Source organism: Balaenoptera borealis (assembly GCF_965194805.1).
Source record: "Balaenoptera borealis genome assembly, chromosome: 15".
Taxonomy (NCBI): domain Eukaryota; kingdom Metazoa; phylum Chordata; class Mammalia; order Artiodactyla; family Balaenopteridae; genus Balaenoptera; species Balaenoptera borealis.
The window spans coordinates 33,508,651-33,526,667 of record NC_138871.1 but is presented as its reverse complement, the minus strand read 5'-3'; positions in this window follow the sequence as shown (position 1 = coordinate 33,526,667).

The following is an 18,017-nucleotide window of genomic DNA, read 5'->3' as shown; positions in this document are numbered from 1 at the left end:
ATGTGACTTGCATTATGTTTTTTAAAAATTTATTTTATTGACGTATAGTTGATTTACAGTGTTGTGCTAATTTCTGCTGTACAGCAAAGTGCATAATGTTTTTACTGGATAGTGTGTTTACTCCATCAGTCTGGAGGATTCCTAAAGTGAGGATGTCAAAAACATGGAGAAGGTCCTACAGTCAACCCATAAAGAATGTGCAATATAAGCAAGAAATAAAAGTTTGCTCTTTTAAGCCATTGGGGTTTGGGGTTGTTTGTTATGGCAGCATTAATAACCTAGCTGTTCTGATTGGGTCAACATGGAAGAGAAAAGGCAGCAGAAGTGAATTTCCTGACTCTCCTATCTTCTCAAATTTCCATGAAAGTCTTTTTTTTCTTCTTTGGACTCCACATCTCCATGATGAACGACCAGAAATGTCAGAATCTTTTAGGATTTTCCTTGTCTTCTGAAGTGGACTCTGGTCTAGCAGTCATTTAGAAGAGAATGGCAAATCCAATAACATTGTGTGGATTTTTCTTTTTTGGCAGTGTCTTGACGCACAGGACGATAACCTTCCACTTGTCTCGTCTTTGGGTTAGTAAATGAGGTCAACATAAGGCCAGAAGACTCAGTGTCCCAGTTTGGTCATCTGTTTCCTGCCACAGTGAGTGATCCAGTTGGATAAACAGCCCACTCTTTCTGTTATGTCTCCCTTCCTGTTCCTCTTGCTCTCTAGGCCTCTCTGTGAAGTGTTTGCATTAGCATTTTGCAAGCTCATTCTGACCGCAGTGTGGAGGGTATTTGGAGCTGAGCATTCCTGAGAGAACAGTGGCAGTCAAGCCTGTTATCGTAATCCAGGTGAGATGTACCTGAATCACAGCCTCACATGAAGGTGAAGCAGGTGAGAGTCCATTTCAGTCAACAGTTGGACAAATATTTACAAAAGGTCCATCGTATGTCTGGAGTTGTGCTGGCATGAGAAGTAGCCTAGCCTTACTCTCTGCTCTCAGAGAGCCCCTAAGCTGATGATTTCAATACCCTGTGATCGCTGAGTGCTATTATGGGTGGATAAAGAAGGGGAAATGGGTTGTTTAGGGAAAACTTCCTGGAGGTGGTGATAACTGAGTGAAGTTTTGAAGGATGGATAAGATTTAGTAGGCAAAGAGTGTAGGAGACAGATTTGGCAGATACTTAGGAGGAAGAACCAACAGGAGGGTAAGAAATCTAAGATGATTTCTAGTTTCTGACTTAGAGACCGGGGAGATGATCATTTCATTGAAGAGTGTAAGAAATACAAAAAAACCCAGCCTAGTTAGTGGAAAGGATAATTTTTCTATTTAGATAGAAAAATACTGAATTTAAAGTCCTAGTTAGAATCTAGGAATGACTGCCCAGTGGCAGTTAGGGATCTACAGGACTGGAGCAAAGAAGAAGGGTCAAAGTAGAATTTGAGGTTTTGGAGTCATGAGCTTGTCTGTGTACATTTGAAGCTGTAATAACGGATGAGAATGTCCAGGGAGAACAAGAGCCCATGTATTCATTCACTCACACATTCAATGTTTACTGTGTGCCCACTTCGTGGTAACTGAAGAAATGTGAGTTCAGCCTAGGTCAGTACTTTAATGACAAACAGGACTATAGACTCTTCTTTCAAGACTCTTGGTGGTGCAGAGAAATAGATAAATAGCTGATAATTAGAAGTGGGATAGAAAACCAAGAGGACACCCTTTAAGGATGAGAGAGACTTTATGGAGTTGAAAAATTAGTTGAATTTCGCCTACACTTGAAAAAAAATTTTTTGCCAGTGAGAGAAATGTAGCTTAAAAATTTCAGTTGATTGTACACTAGTTGTTAATATTGTTAAATCTGCAGAGATTTCAATCTTTATTAATGATTATAATTAATAATTCACATCTATGTATTTTCTGATTTTTCTGTTTTGCAAATGGACATAGAAGACCTCTGCTTCAAAAGAAACTTGCTAGACAAACTTTAATTGACCATCTCCTTACGCAGGGGCAGAAGAGTCAAGACCCAGTCATGCCCTCTGGGCCATAGCATCTGTTTATAAAGCTTAATATGCGTGAACTGTATAAGTGATCCCTGTGACGAGATTACACTTGCATTTAATACCATAAAAAGTAAGAAAGTGGTATGGTTGAGAAAAGTCTAGAAAACCGGCTTGAGGCTCTGTTTATACTGAATGAGTAACTAAAGAATTTGAGTTTTCCCTTTTTCTTTGGTGGCAATGGGGAGCCATTTGTTCAAGGGGGCCTAGATTGGAGGTAGCTTGAAGGCAGGTGACTCAGGGGCTAGGAAATCAGTTAGTGGACTCTTGTCCTTTATCTGTATGGCAGGTATTAGAGTGTAGGCAGTAGAAATAAGGATGAACACAACCATTTCAAAGGAAGAATCCACAGATGGTAGTGACTGAATAAGATGGTAAGAGTTGAGAGGTACTCAGAGAGGACTGTAGTATTTCGATCCTCTGAGAAGAGCAGTTCTTTAGCAGAAAAAAGAAAATCATAGCATGAGGGACATGAGTTTGTTGTAAGGAGAGAGAGTGGAGTTGTAGGGGTCTGCTTAGAGTCATGAGCAAAGAAGGCCTGCAGTCCTAGGAGGTGGGTTCGCCAAAGGAGAACATGTAGAATTAAGATGAACACAGCTTTATGTCGGACAACTGGGAAGAGCCATGGATGGAGAGCGGGAGCAGGAAGAAGGGCTGGCAAAAGGGTTGATCAAGATGTGGTCAGGAGAAGAAGACTGTCAGAAGCCTAGGGAGAAGCGTGATTCCGTAAGAAGACACGTGTGACATGCCTTCAACAGCGTCAAAAGCACGGCGGGTGAGAAGGCCGAGGCCTCCAGAACGCAGTTGGGTGTGGTCATGAAAGCACATGGTGACCTTCAAGGGAGAAGTTTCAGAAGGATGGTGTGGGGAAAAGTCGCAACACAGAGAAATGGGGCGGGTAGTAAAAAGGGGAAGCAGTGGTTGCAGATGATTGATTCATTCTAGAAGTTCGTTACAGTGCATTCTAGGGTAGAGGATTGGGCTGTAGCTTCCAGAAGTATAGTAACTCATAGTAACTCATTCATTTATTTGTTCAACAGGCTCATATTAATTAGAGTCCACTAATGCTTGTTCACTGCTAGGTAAATAAGGCAGGCAAGATCCCCATGATCAGGGAGCTTGCATTCTAGTGTGGAGGGATAGTCCATAAACAATCAAGACAACCTCAGATACTGAAAGTGCTATTGACGAAAATAAAACAAGGCAAGAAATAAGTACATTCCAGTCTGTGGAAAGAGAAAGTGTACAGATCCTGAGGCAGGATTGAGCGCCTCATGATCAAGGAACAAAAAGAAGGCCAGTGTGTCTGATGCTTGATAATCTAGGGGAGGAGTGATAGGAGACATCAGAGAGACAGGGAAAGAACTTGGGTTTTATTCTAAGTGCAAGAGGACATCACTGATGGATTTTACACAAGTGACATGATCAGACTGACAGCTTTCAAGTTCTCTTTGGCTTCATCAAGAATGGACTACAGGAGGCAAGAATTAAAGCTTGCAAACGTGGGAAGCTGCTGACTAATTCAGGCAAGAGGTAAGGTTGGTTTAGACCAGACTGGTAGCACTGAATATGGAGAGAAAGGGTCAGATTTGAGATATGTTTTGGTGGTAGGATGATCAATTAAGATCTGCTAAATGATGTTAGGATAAGGGGAAAAGACAAATGAAGGATGACTCCTAGGTTTTTGACCTGAGTGACTGGACAAATGGCAGAGCATTTGCTGATACAGGGAGACTGGGGGAAGTGCAGATGTGGGGTGTGGTAGGATGGTAGCATCAGGGGTTTCATTTTGCTCACACGTGGCATGCTCTGAGTCATCCAAGTAGAGGTGAGGTCCGAAGGACTGGTTAAAACCAAGTGAAAGATTTTTTTCTTAGCGGAACACTGAATATTTGTAAATTGTAGACTGAGGGTAGGAATATGCTGGAGAGGAGAAGAAAGGAGAAAATGAGGAAGGAAGGTTTTGGAGCAGGTGATGAAGGATTGGATCACTGGACCAGGCAGAGCGTTGCCATGAAAAGCAGGAGCAATACCACTGATGTGAAAAAAGAAAGAGAGACAGATGTAGAAATAGAATTCTTTGGATGTTGAGACGAAGAAAGCGGGTAGAGCTTATGCTGACTGCCCTTGACATCTCTCTAAAGCAAGAGAGGAAGTCACCTGCAGAGGGGGACTGAGTGAGCAGAATTGTTGGGAGCTTGAGGAGAGAGCTTTGGAATAGATATTTTGGAGACTCAGTTGAGAGTAAAGAGAATCAATCTCTAGGTAGTGCAAGGAGGGAGATAAGCCATTGACATCTTTCAGAAGTCCTTAGTGACCCTAAACAAGAACAAGGAATCTAATGGAAATGACCTGGGCACACAGGTTGGGGTAGAGACGCTAGCAGGAGGTCAAGGGTGTGTTGAGAGACTAGGTTAAGGACATGTGTGGGATCCGGGCAGGGGATCTGGAGTAGCCAGAAGAGCCTTAGTGTGCTGAGCGGGGCTGAGGGGTTAGGCTCCTGATGTAGGCAAACGCTGGGTGAATCCTCTGTGGGGTAGAGATGTGAAAGCATGGCTACAAGTGTGGTCCACGGACTGGCAGCATCAGTACCCCTGGAAGTCTGTTAGAAATGCAGAAGCTAGAGTTCCAACCCAGATCTCGGAGTCAGAACATGAGTTTTAACTAGACTCATCAGGGGGTGTCCTATGCATATTACAATCTGTAATGAGCTGCTCTAGGGAATGAGCTTTCAAAGGTTAAACACTTTTAAAACTAAGATCTGTGTATTTCTGCTGAAGATCAGAGGATCTTTCTTATAGGTTAATATATTTTACTTTTAAATATATCTATGCTTTTCTGATTTTAAAAAAGAACGTATACTTGTTTTAGAAGTGGAAAATATGGATATGTGTGAAGAAAACCATAATTTGAAAAGATACATGCACCCCAATGTTCATTGCAGCGCTATTTACAATAGCCAAGACATGGAAACAACCTAAACGTCCATTGACAGATGAATGGATAAAGAAGATGTGGTATATATATGTGTGTGTGTGTGTATATATATATATATATATATATATATATATATATATACATGTATATGTATATGTATATACACACAGACAGACACACACACACACACACACACACACACACACACATATACACACAATGGAATATTACTCAGCCATAAAAAGGAATGAAATAATGCCATTTGCAGCAACATGGGTGGACCTAGAGATGATCATACTAAGCGAAGTAAGTCAGACAGAGAAAGACAAATATTATATGATATCACTTCTAGGTGGAATATAAAAAAATAGTACATATGAATTTATTTACAAATTAGAAACAGACTCACAGATGGAGAAAACAAACTTATGGTTACCAAAGGGGAAAGGTGGGGGGGGGGGATAAATTAGGAGGTTGGAATTAACAAATACACACTACTATATATAAAACAGGTAATCAACAAGGACCTACTGTATAGCACAGGGAACCCTACTCAATACTCTATAATAACCTATATGGGAAAAGAATCTGAAAAAGAATAAATATGTGTATATGTATAACTGAATCACTTTGCTGTACACCTGAAATGAACACAACATTGTAAATCAACTATACTCCAATATAAAATAAAAATTAAAAAAAAAAAGAACATACTCTTGTTTTAGAAGTGGGAAATATGGATATGTGTGAAGAGGCGGATGCTTAGCCACATTCTTAGGGCCTGTTCCAATAGTAGAATGAACAGAATAATAACTGGGAGGGTCTCTCAGATGTTGCGTCTCCCCCAGGAAGTATCCCTGGAAGGTAGTATAGCCGCAGAGCAGCTGCTTCCTGGTAGGTGACCTTCTGTCAGTTACTTATCCTAGCTTCTGTTTCTTTATCAGCAAAATGGGTATGCAAATAATAGCACATAGGATTAATGTTAGAATTCCATTAAAAATTCATGTAAATGCCTTAGGACAGTTCCCAGCACATAATACAAAAAAAAAAAAAAGTTATCATTATATAATAGGACTGTACCAGGATGAGAAATCACTAAGCAAAGCAAATTTTTAGCACAATGTAACAGATGCTCCTGCTTGGACGTCTTTGGGCCACTTCAGGTACAGAATATTGCCTTGAAGGTCCTCACCAGCCATGCCAGTTCAGGAGAACCCTGGAACCCTGGAGGACTGAGGAGACAAGATACACCCCTGATCTGAAGGAGCTGGTCAGGAAACGAAAACCGAGGTCTATGCAAAGGCGAGCAAGGTGTGGAAATTTTGATGTGGAGAATTAGAAGCAACAGAGGGAAAGCCCAAGTCCTGGGATGGAACGCAAGGTTTTCCTGGGGCCTCTTCCACTTTTTACTTGTTATATCTTTTCTTTTTATTACATAAGCCCATAGCAGCAATGCAATCGCTTTTGTAGTAACCCAGTTACAAATGAAAACCAGAAAAACCAGGAAATAAGGGAATGAGCTGCCCTCCACTGCCCCTGACTAGAGGGTAAGCAATTTGGAAATCTCCCATTTTCTGATGGTGGCGTGTCCATACATTTAAATGAGCACTGATGAAACACTATGTTACGTGTTCAACGTAATGATGTGTGAGGCTACGTGAAATGTTTAATTTGCCATGTGGCACATGTAGGGTAGAAAGAATGCATACCTTCTAAGACATTTAGTGAATATGTCCTTCTTTTTGAAATTTCCTCCGATTATAGGTTCTACCTGAGCTATAGCGATACTGTGTACATGCGTGAGAGAATAATGAAGAATCCTGGTCTTGCTTCTTTAACGTCCTTTGTCTTTCTTGGGGGACGAATGACGGATTGAAGTTATTTTGTGGACTGGCAGATTTGTTTGCAAGGGCAAAGGTGGTACAGTTTGGGTGGGCACTATATTAAGCACATGCTTGCAGTTCTTCTGGGGGAAAATGCACGCTATCATTTTTTTCCTTGAGGTGTGACACATGTGATACTGGAGTTTCCTAGGATTTAATAAAATAACAGCCATTTACAGAATATGTAGCCTGGGTCAGGAACTCTGCTAAGGACTTTGCAAGCATTGTTTTATTTCAAACTCCCTCTAAACCTCTGAGGTAGTTCCTCCTATTATGCCCATTTTACAGATGAGGACACTGAGGCACAGAAGGGTGAAGTAAGGTTACACGATTAGACGAGCAGAAATGGGATTCAAACCCATATTTTGCACTTTTAGTCAATGTTACGTTTTCTCTTTTTTCACTCCTCACACTCTTCCTGGGGATGTCATTCAAATCCATTGCTTTACTTAGCATCCACTGTAACAGGAATTCTCTAGCCTCTAGGGTTACCCTTTCTTTTAGCAGCCACATAAAATGATTTAACCCTGTATAACTGTCTTTAGCAACCTCACCAATTTTTCCAAAAATTCTGAAGACTGACATTCTTTCATCCCTTCTCATTCTGAGTTCTTCTCCTGTCTTAGTTCTCATCACCTGCCCCCTAAAATACAGCAGTTATTATTCACTCTCTACATACAGCCTCATCCTACAGGTGTGCACAGTTCCTCCTCCTCCATTCCCTCACACACCCCGTTGCCAAAGGTCTAACACATCAGCTGGGTTCTCTGGAAAGCAGATAACTGAGACAGAATCAGGAGTGGAGGAGGTTTCCTGGGGAGGAGGGAGGGGAACCTCATGAAAGATAAAAGGAGAAAAAAGCAGAGCTGGGTAAGGAAAGCCTTCAGACTGCAATGCAAATCTGACTAGGGTGGCCTTGGAAGACGTGGTAGAGGGTAGTCTTCCCGATGGACAGATCTTTGAGCTTCATGTGGAAGAAGAAATGGCCCAAGGTGATCATACATATGGGCTTGTGAACAGTGGCAAATGGCCTGTACAGGTAGTCAGGGTCCTGCAAGGAAAAAGACTGGAATATCAGAGACAAGAAGTTCTGGGGTAGTGGTGTATGGTCATATGGGAGTGGCCTGAAGTGGGAAGATTTTTGTATGTACGTCAACACCCCAAAAGCATCCACCCTAAAATTAGTTGGCCAGTTGATGTTGGCCTGTCCTTGTCTAAAGTCACTACAGAACTGGCACAACTGGCACATGAATAGAGTGGTCACGGTGGCAGAGATGGTGGCCACGGTGGCAGAGATGGTGGCTATGCGTAGTGTCAACAGTATTGACTTCCATCTTCCAAGGCTGATCTAGCTAATGCCACCTCTGAATGCCCAACTTGTCAGCAACAGAGACCGATGCTGTGTGCCCAGTATGACACTATTCTTCAAGGACACAAACCAGCCACTGAGCAAGTTGACTAATTGGACACCTTCTATCTTGGAAGGACCAATGATTTAGTCTCATACAAACAGGCATTGATTCTGGGTGTGGGTTTCCATTTTCTGACCCTAGAGTCCTCAACCAGCATCACTATCCAAGGGTTTACAAAGTACCTGATCAGAGGCATGGGGTCCTGTACAACATAGCATCCAACCAGTAGACCCACTTTACAATGGGGGAAGTGAGGAAATGGGCCCATGACCGTGGGCTCCATTAGTCATATAACATGCTATACTATCCAGAAGCTGCTGGAGTGGTAGAACATTGGAATGACCTGCTAAAACATAGCAGAAATGACAGTTCAGAGGTAATACTCTGCAAAGATGGGGTCCATAAAAAAGATACCAAATATCAACTGAATCAGAGACCTCTATACGATGCTGTGTCTGAGAACCAAGGGGTGGAAGAGGAGTAACCTCACTCCTCACTCAGGTGCCCCACTGCTAGAACTTGCTGGAAATCCACCCTCCAGGATACTGGGGAAAGCTGTTCACAGGGAGGTCTCAGAGGAGGGATTCTGCTAGGATATGGCCTGCGGGTGGTTCTAGGGCAAGATGCTGGCCAAAGGGTACAGCTGATCATCCTGCACATAGGTGCCTGGTGCTGGAGATAGGGTGCATGTGGCAGGAACCTGCAGAGAGAACACACTGGAAACCTAAGTGTCCACTCTATTCTGCTGATAAAGTTTAGCATCACACCAGCTGGCAAAGAAAATGATTTAAAGGGACCATTCCATTTTCACGGAGCAGGCAATGAAGGGTGAATCTGGGGCTGAGAGTGAACAAATTGATAACTGACACATCCCCCAAGCCCTTTTGTCCTTCTTGAGCCTATCCTAGTCCAACTATTGCCAAGTCCTTAATGTACGTTGAAGCCACCCTCTTTTCTCCATCTTCACAATTCTGTCGTTAGCTTGCCTGGATTTTGTCAAGAGCCTCCTAACTGGTTTTGCTGTCCTATTATTGGATCCCTTCAACATATTTTCTGTTCCTACAGAGTCAATTATTTTAACTCTAAACTCCTCCACTTAGGATGAAGGACTCTTGAAAATTTAATCCCACCCATTTCCCAAGTCTCAGCCTCATCTCTAACCATTCCTTTGCTTAAACTCTGTGATGAACACTAGTGAACTATGGGGAGTCCTCGTTAGTCAAACACTGCTTATTTCAATCACCAAATCCAGAAGGTTCTACTGGATACAAAACCAATACAACACAAAAATTTAACTAGAAAGCAGACCGTTTATAAAATTATGCCCCTCTCAAACATCCTTCCCACTTAATGTCCATGGCCTCACATCACATGAGTGTATTGTTGGCCAGCCAGGGTGTCAGCTGGGATAAATATCTGGTAATAGAGCGAAAAAAAAAATTTGCAGGAATCCCAAAGGATGCAGGGTTCTAGGAGACCGATAAAAGCGTTTCAACAGTGGCTCAAAGAATGTGAAAGCTAGCGATAAAGAACCTAGGGGTAAGACGGGAATAAAGTTGCAGACCTACTAGAGAATGGACTTGAGGATACGGGGAGGGGAAAGGGTAAGATGTGACAAAGTGAGAGAGTGGCATGGACATATATACACTACCAAATGTAAAATAGATAGCTAGTGGGAAGCAGCCGCATAGCACAGGGAGATGAGCTCGGTGCTTTGTGACCACCTAGAGGGGTGGGATAGGGAGGGTGGGAGGGAGGGAGATGCAAGAGGGAAGAGATATGGGGACATATGTATATGTATAACTGATTCACTTTGTTATAAAGCAGAAACTGACACACCTTTGTAAAGCAATTATACTCTAATAAAGATGTTAAAAAAAAAAAGATTATATTGATGTGACAGGGTAAGAGATTGTCATGGACATATATACACTACCAAATGTAAAATAGATAGCTAGTGGGAAGCAGCCGCATAGCACAGGGAGATCAGCTCGGTGCTTTGTGACCACCTAGAGGGGTGGGATGGGGAGGGTGGGAGGGAGGGAGATGCAAGAGGGAAGAGAAATGGGAACATATTGTATATGTATAACTGATTCACTTTGTTATAAAGCAGAAGCTAACACACTATTGTAAGGCAATTATACTTCAATAAAGATGTTTAAAAAAAAAAAAAAAAAGATTATATTGGAAGAAGCAAAATTCAGTGGTGTTGATGCAAGATAGACACTTCAAAAGAGAATGATTTGCAGATCAAAATGTTGAGGCCACAAAGATTTCTACAGAACACCTTAAGTTCATGCTGAAAAAGTAAACTGAAAAGAAGGATCTTGTGTTATGCAATCATACTCTTTAGTCACGAAAATTAGGTCCTTAAAAAAAGAATCATCTCTGGATTCTCTTTTCATTTGCTCTAAATATTCAAGATCCAGATGCAGGGCTGTCTCCCTGTCTCTCCCTAAGGTGATATCTGCTTGTGTGAGGGCCGTGGTGTCTATATGCACCATCACAGCAGTTGGGGAAAGGTATTTGGTCTATATGGATTTTTTAAAAAGCATTTCAGAAAATGTCCTTCTATATCTTACCCTGAGATTTCCCTTGTGTCTAGTTAACTTTTAAATGAACTCCATCTCGTCTTGCAGCTTTGACTCAATTGAACATAAAATTCCTTTCTCCTCCCAATAAAACCGAGCACTTGCCAACGAAAACATTGGCTTTCGTAACTATTATCTCGAAAATGTGTATCGAAAGCCTAGTTTGGAACTAAAAGCTGAACAGTGTTTCCCTTTTTTGTAGCTGGGTTCTGCTCACCCCTCTGAAGAGCCTAAGGGAGTAATAAAAATTGCCAGGAATAAAATGTGCTCTGACAATATTTCAAATTATTACCCTGCATGGATTAACCTCATAGATATTATGTTGCATGAAAGAAACTGGCCCCCAAAGAATATATGCTGTATGATTCTCTTTATGTGAAGTCTAAGATCAGACAAAATTAATGTTCATGAAAATCAGACTATTGATTACTTTTAGGAGTGCGGTATATAATCTGGGAAATTGCAGGATGGAATCTTATAGGATGCTGGAACGTTCTATAACTGGGAGTTGTGTATTAATATGTGGAAGACAAAATTTTGATCTGCACACTTAAGATTAATGTGCTTTTTGAATTTAATTGTATGTTGTCTTTCAATAAAAATTTATTATATTAGTTTCCTGTTGCTATTGTAATAAATTACCACAAATTTAATGGTTTAAAATAGCACAAATTTATTATCTGATAATTCTGGAGGTTAGAAGCCCCAGATGAGCCTCACTGGGTTAAAATCCAGGTGTTGGCATGGCAGCGTTCCTTTCTGGAGGCTTTAGGGGGAGAAGCTGTGTTTTATTTTGCCTTTTTGAACTTCTAGAGGCTTCTCACATTCTTTGGCTCAGAATCCCTTTCCATTTTCAAAGCCAAAAATGGCCACTTGATGCCATCTGCCTGCTTCTGACTCTTCTGTCTCCTGCTTCCCCATTTAAGTACCCTTGTGATTGCATTGGGCCCACCTGAATAATCCAGTGGTCTCTCTGTTTCAAAGTCTCACCAAGTAGCCTAATATATTCACAGGTTCCAGGGAATAGGATATGAATGTCTTTGAAGGGGCTCTTATCCTGCCTACCACAATTATTATTCTATGATAGTTTCTTACTTTATAATTAAAGTTTTCAAGATAAAGTCCCAATCAAAAAAATTTCTTAACTATTCACTATCAAATTTGATCCCATTTTCAAGTGGCATCTCCTTAAATGGGCTTTTCCTAGTACCGATTATTCTTGGATAAAAGAGTCCTCTTACTTAGTGCTCACTAAGGTGTAATTTATGCTCATGTTGATAACATGCCTCATGACGATCCAACCTCCTTGTCCTGGCCATTCTTTGAAATATAATAGAGAAAATTCAGCTATAAAGAATAAGAAACATAGGTTTCTGTGGGGAAAAGAATGGCAAAATGCACATCAAGAAAGAAAAATCGGTTGTGACTTCCATTTCAAGAAACACCAAGTTCAACTCAACCCTCAAATAGTTTTATTTTCCTTTTGATGGAGAAGGACCTTTCCAGAAGCATCACAAATATGCAGCGACCTCCTTGACTAACCCAGAAGGCTGGCTCTGTCTTTGGTGTGGACTGGGTCTTTGTTTTCTGGGACTTCTGCCCTTTGCCTGTTATGCCATTCTTCTGGTGAGACAGTCCAGCAAAAGTTCTTCAATGGTAATGATTCAGTATATATGGGGCATTTTCCAAATTTTTAGACAACGCTTATAAAAAACATATTTTCTGGGTAAGATAAGGCACACAATTAAGGTTGTTTATGCTGCATTTAATTTTAAGCAAGTTTGACTGGTCCCCATTCTCTTAACTACATAGGATCTCTAATGTTCCATTGGTGAAGCACCGCTATTATGATGGTAATTTTGTAATCCTGTGTAATTTAGAAGTAGAAAACCGACATGCAGTTTGATCACAAATAAGGCAATGGGATGAAGGCTGAAAAAATCCTAAGCTTGGATTTGACTTAAACTTCTTTTTTTAAAAGAGCTTATGGTATAAAAATGGAAGCTTTTAAATAGAGAGCGTAGTATTGATTTTTCCAGGCCCATCATTGTGAAATTTAAGAATATCAGAGGAAAAAAGAAATAAAAATAGGGCACACAGAAGGACCTGGGAATAAGAATCTTATTGGACTCTTCAACGGCAGCATTAAAACTATAAGACAATGGATCAATGCCTTCAAAATTCTGAGTAAAATTTATTTTTGACCTGGAATTATGTTTCTGTCTTCCTTAAGGCATTGTACCTTCAATTTCTGAGCCTTTCCGGGTTTCCACCATGCTCTTCCCTCACATTCCTTTTGGTATCTCCCCCTGCAGGCAATGAAGATTCCTCTTCCTCCTTCTCTACCAAACCATTTCCCATTCCTCCATGTATTTTCTGTTTTCATACTGTGATTCAGTCTTAACGAAGATGCAATTTGTATTGCTGTTTCTTTTTCTTCGTGTTGTTTTGGGTTAATCTGCAAGTAAGAGCATAAAAGTCTTCACCCTGCTCCCTTAAAATGGAAAGTTCCTTTTTGTTTTACTTACTCATTCATTCAGTCTTTCAACAGATACTTTTTGATTTCCTGCTCTCAGCAAGGCTGAGAAAATAAAACAATGGTAAACCCCTAAAACGGCCTTTATTATAACCTATTGGCAATTCTAATTCCCTATTCTTCCCATGCAGGTAGATGACTAGGTCAGGTTTTTATTCTCAGGAAGGCAAAAGAGTAAGGCACATTCAAGTTGTTAAATCTATCATGTTACTTGTACATTTTCACACATTTGTGTGGCTATTATTACCCATTCACGCATCTGTTCTAAGTGTTCTCTCTCTATATGGATGATTCTTCAGGTCCACTGTCTTATCAGAAATTGGAAATACCTTCACAGTCGATCCCCCTCACCCCATCCCACATTCTCTCCACCTTCACTCTTCATTTGCATTTACCTATGAATTTCTTGCCTTTGTCAAATGAGTCAGCAAAGATGCAGATGTCCCCTTATTTGACTTGTTTCAATATGACACTGAAGCAAGGGTGCCAGGGATGCTGTTCTAAGGTCCACGGTGTCTGTACATATGGCGCCCACATGTGAGGTGTTTATTTATCTTTTCTACTCTATCTGGACACCTGGATGTTGGCTAAAAATGCTAATTGGTTGAATGCTTTGTGTACCTTCTCTTACAAAGTTTGAAAGTTTTTTAAAGCTGAAATTTCTAAAATCTATAAAAGTGAAGTAAAAAGTTAAAGGGAAGCTATTATAGTGAAGCCTCAAAATAAAATATGGTATGTATAGTTTATTAAAGAGTTAACTTAGGCAAATTACCATTTAAAAAGAAAGAAAATTGAAAGGAATATATAGGCATTATTATTGTATAATTCTTCTATTAACCAGTGTTTAAACAAAAGCTGATAGAGTATATATTTTCTTATTCAGTCTAAATGGAATCAAAAACTTCAGAAACAGTTGTAACTGGACAGTATTCAGAGCATGGGAAAGAATTCACACTAGAGCTTTGAAGAGAATGCTCTCAGGTAGCCATTTACATCTTGATAGATAAAAGTATGTGTGGGCGGATGTTTGCAACACATTTACCTTGTAGATTCTAAAAATATGCCCCTTAACCAAAGTTGGTGTTTTCACCGTTCTTGGCAGATGAATAATTATGCTGTATTTAGTTACTGTGAAAATATCCTGGCCAGTTATTTTTCATTCATTTCATTTATTTAATTAATGTTTATTCAAAATATTCATTGAATAACCACTGTGTCAGGCATTGTTTTGGTTTCTGATCTCATTGAGTTTATATTCTTGATAAATAGATAAATTATAATATGGCAATAATTGTTACATAAAAAGTTAGATAATAGGAATAAACGGTTGGGGGGGGGGTCAGTGGCTAGCCGTACTCTTTTAGTGAAAGAAGTCGGGGAAATCCTCTTCAATAAGATGGCATTGGAGCAAACATAAAGGAAGAAATTGAGCCATGGTGATATCTGGAGGAAACGCATCCTAGACAGAGGGAACAGCAAGTGCAAAGGCCATGAGGTGGGAGTATGCTTGAGGAACATCAAGGATGCCAGTACAGCAAAGGCAAATATGAGTGGGAGGTGGGGGAGAAAAAGGTCCTGAAGGTAAGATCAAAGCATCAGTGGAGTCCAGGTCATATGGGACCATTTTAGGAAATACCACAAATAAGTGAAAATTTCCATGCAATGTGTCCTATAAGTTCTCAGGCATTTTCTCAACTCTTGAGCAACAATATTTCCAATTAGATTTATAAATGCAATAAATTACACCTATCAGTTTCTTAGACACATAACTGATCTCCACATTGTTCAAACCAATGGTCCCAGTGGTCCTATTATTTGACTTATCAGTGGCACCTGATGTCATTGATTCCACCTACCTCCTTAAAGTATTTCACTTTACTTCCTAGTTTTCCCTCTACTTCACTTCTCAGTCTCCTTTGCTGTCTCCTCTTCACCCTCTTCATTTCTGAATCATGGGGTGTCTCAGGGCTCAATCCTTGGACCTTATCTACTTAATCCTGTGTTGTGAAAATGTTTTAATGTAATTAATGTGTAATTAATGTTTTAATGTGAATTAAATGTTTCAGTGTAAGCTGATCAAAATGATTATGCTCCTGCGAAGGTTGGTGTTAATGCTGGACTTATTACAAAACTTAAATTCAGAGACAAAATATTTTTCATGGATCTGATGCATTTAGATGTCCATTACAGAGTCATCAAGAATACTCTGTCTTTAAAATAAAATTTGGAAAACACTATGAAAGCATCATTATGAACTAACATGGCCCCATTGCTTAATACCCAAATAATTCTATACTCTGCTTAATAAATTAGCTGCACAATGTGATAGCAGCAATTGAAGATTTAGTTCTGCAAAATGTTGAAGAGACTGTTTAAAATGTAAAACAAAACAAAGCAAACAAACCAACTTGTTTTATGCCATTAAAAAAGAATCCCTACCTTAAATAATCAGCAAGATTGGATCAAAGACTTGGTCATTTAGTTGACATTTCAACTCATCACACTGAATATTATCCTGCCTGGGCATCCTTAGGTGGTGACATAAACGTAGTATGTAATCTACTCATTCCTGGAGAAGTCTTTCTTGAGGAAACTCAACTGGCACATAATAATCTGACCCACTTTGCTACACTGAATTCAGTCTCCAAAAATAGAAATCATCATATGAAGTATAATTGTGAAACCAAGAACTAAATTTCAAAAAGTTCTCTGATTTAAAACTTTATGAAAATGAGCTAAAACTGTTCTTTTTACCATCTAACTGAATACTGATAGTGTGGAAAATTGCTACAAAGGGAAGTTACTAAATTGCAGTTAAACAAAATCATAAAGAAGAAATAAGGGGATTTCAGAAGAACAGAATTTTACAAATATCTTGAGTGGTTAGTCTAGATATAAAAACCATGGTGCAAAAATTATATCCATATTTGGAAATACCTATTTTTGTGGTCGGCAGATTTCATTATGAATAAAAATGAGTATCTCTCTTACTTAAAGGATTTAAGGCTAAATTCTGCATTGCAAACTGTAACAAGAAATACAAACCTGACAGCGATGTCTTAGTGAGGAAGGAAATGCGTGAGATTTTAGTTCCAAATTAAAGGAGTAACCTATTTTTTAAAAAATGTAATTTAACAGAAGTGGCATTTAGAGAAAAGTATTATTGTGCCTTTTCTAGTATATGACCATTTCCCTGGTTAACCTTGATCTGTTACAGAAGAAATGTGAGAGTAAGAATAAGGTAATATTCCTTTTATGACATTCTTGGAAATTTATGGCAAGACAGTAGGCTTAAAATCCAGTTAAAGGTGAGAGGGAAAGGGTTTAATTTTTTTTAAGGTCTGAACACCGAGATCATTACTGTAAAGAAGGCACTGCTGGGATGGCGAGGTGGTGAAGCTAGAGCACAGAAAGCACTGGTGGTCATGGAAACCCGCCCATTCTAGTTCTGGGATTGTGGGGAAAGGCAGAGAGAAAGAATCAGGAGGGATAGAAGGAGTGTGTTGTGATTGCCCATCTTTGGGTCTTGGTGCGGACAGTGGCAAGAGTCAGATAAATGGAAAGGAGAGTGGCTTTTCCTGCTCCCAGTTTGAGATTCTGAAGGAGACTCCTGTGTAGAGGTTCCATGCCAATAAGGGTGAACCAACACAGCCAAGAGAGCTGCTGGGCATGGCCAAGAAGAGAGTAGCTCTAGTTTAGACACCAAGTCTCTCTTGGTTCCATGCTGGGAGCCAGGGGGCTTGTCATCACGCCTGCCATTGGTAGGAGCAGGTTGCCTCACAACAGATATTGAGGGTGGGAGACCAATTGGCTATGAGACTGTGTGGAGGACCCGGAGGAGACTCTCAGGTCTACAGCCAAGCGATAGCCAAAGGTAGACCTGAGCAGCATGAGACTGCAGAGAAAAGACCATGTATGCAGTAGATGTATGTCAGTAGTAGATGCCAGTAGAAAGCCCTCGGACAGTCCCAGTCAAATATGTATGCTTCAGCAGCCATAAGACCAGATGACAGGAGAACAGATGTCACATGACTTCTTCCGGTGCAAAATCACGTGAATCCCTCTGTCCCCAGGAATTCTTTACCATTTTGAATGACAGTAGGGTAGAAAGCAATGGAAATACAAGGTAATGAGCATTTTTCTCAAAAGTCTGTAATTTAATAATACTTTCTGTTATTGGATTGGTCTAAGGTTTAAACAATGGATTGGATAGTAAATCTTTCCCCTTCTGAAACTCAGAGGTAGGGGCTTGCAAGGAACACAGTTAGGTCAGCTAAATCAGCGGTGCCCAACCCCTGGGCCACAGATCGGTACTGGTCCACAGACTGTTAGGAACCAGACTGCACAGCAGGAGGTGAGCGGCGGGTGAGCGAGCGAAGCTTCATCTGCCGCTCCCCATCGCTCCCCATCGCTCCCCATCGCTCCCCATTGCTCAGATTACCCCCTGAACCATCACTCGCGTTACCACCTGAACCATTCCCCCCATCGAAAAAGGTTGGGGATCACTGAGCTAAATAAAGGAAAAACACCGTTCTGGGTGTATATAAGTTGTGTAAAACCTGTGACAGTATTCAGGGTAATTATATTTCTATTTTTCATTGTTTGGGT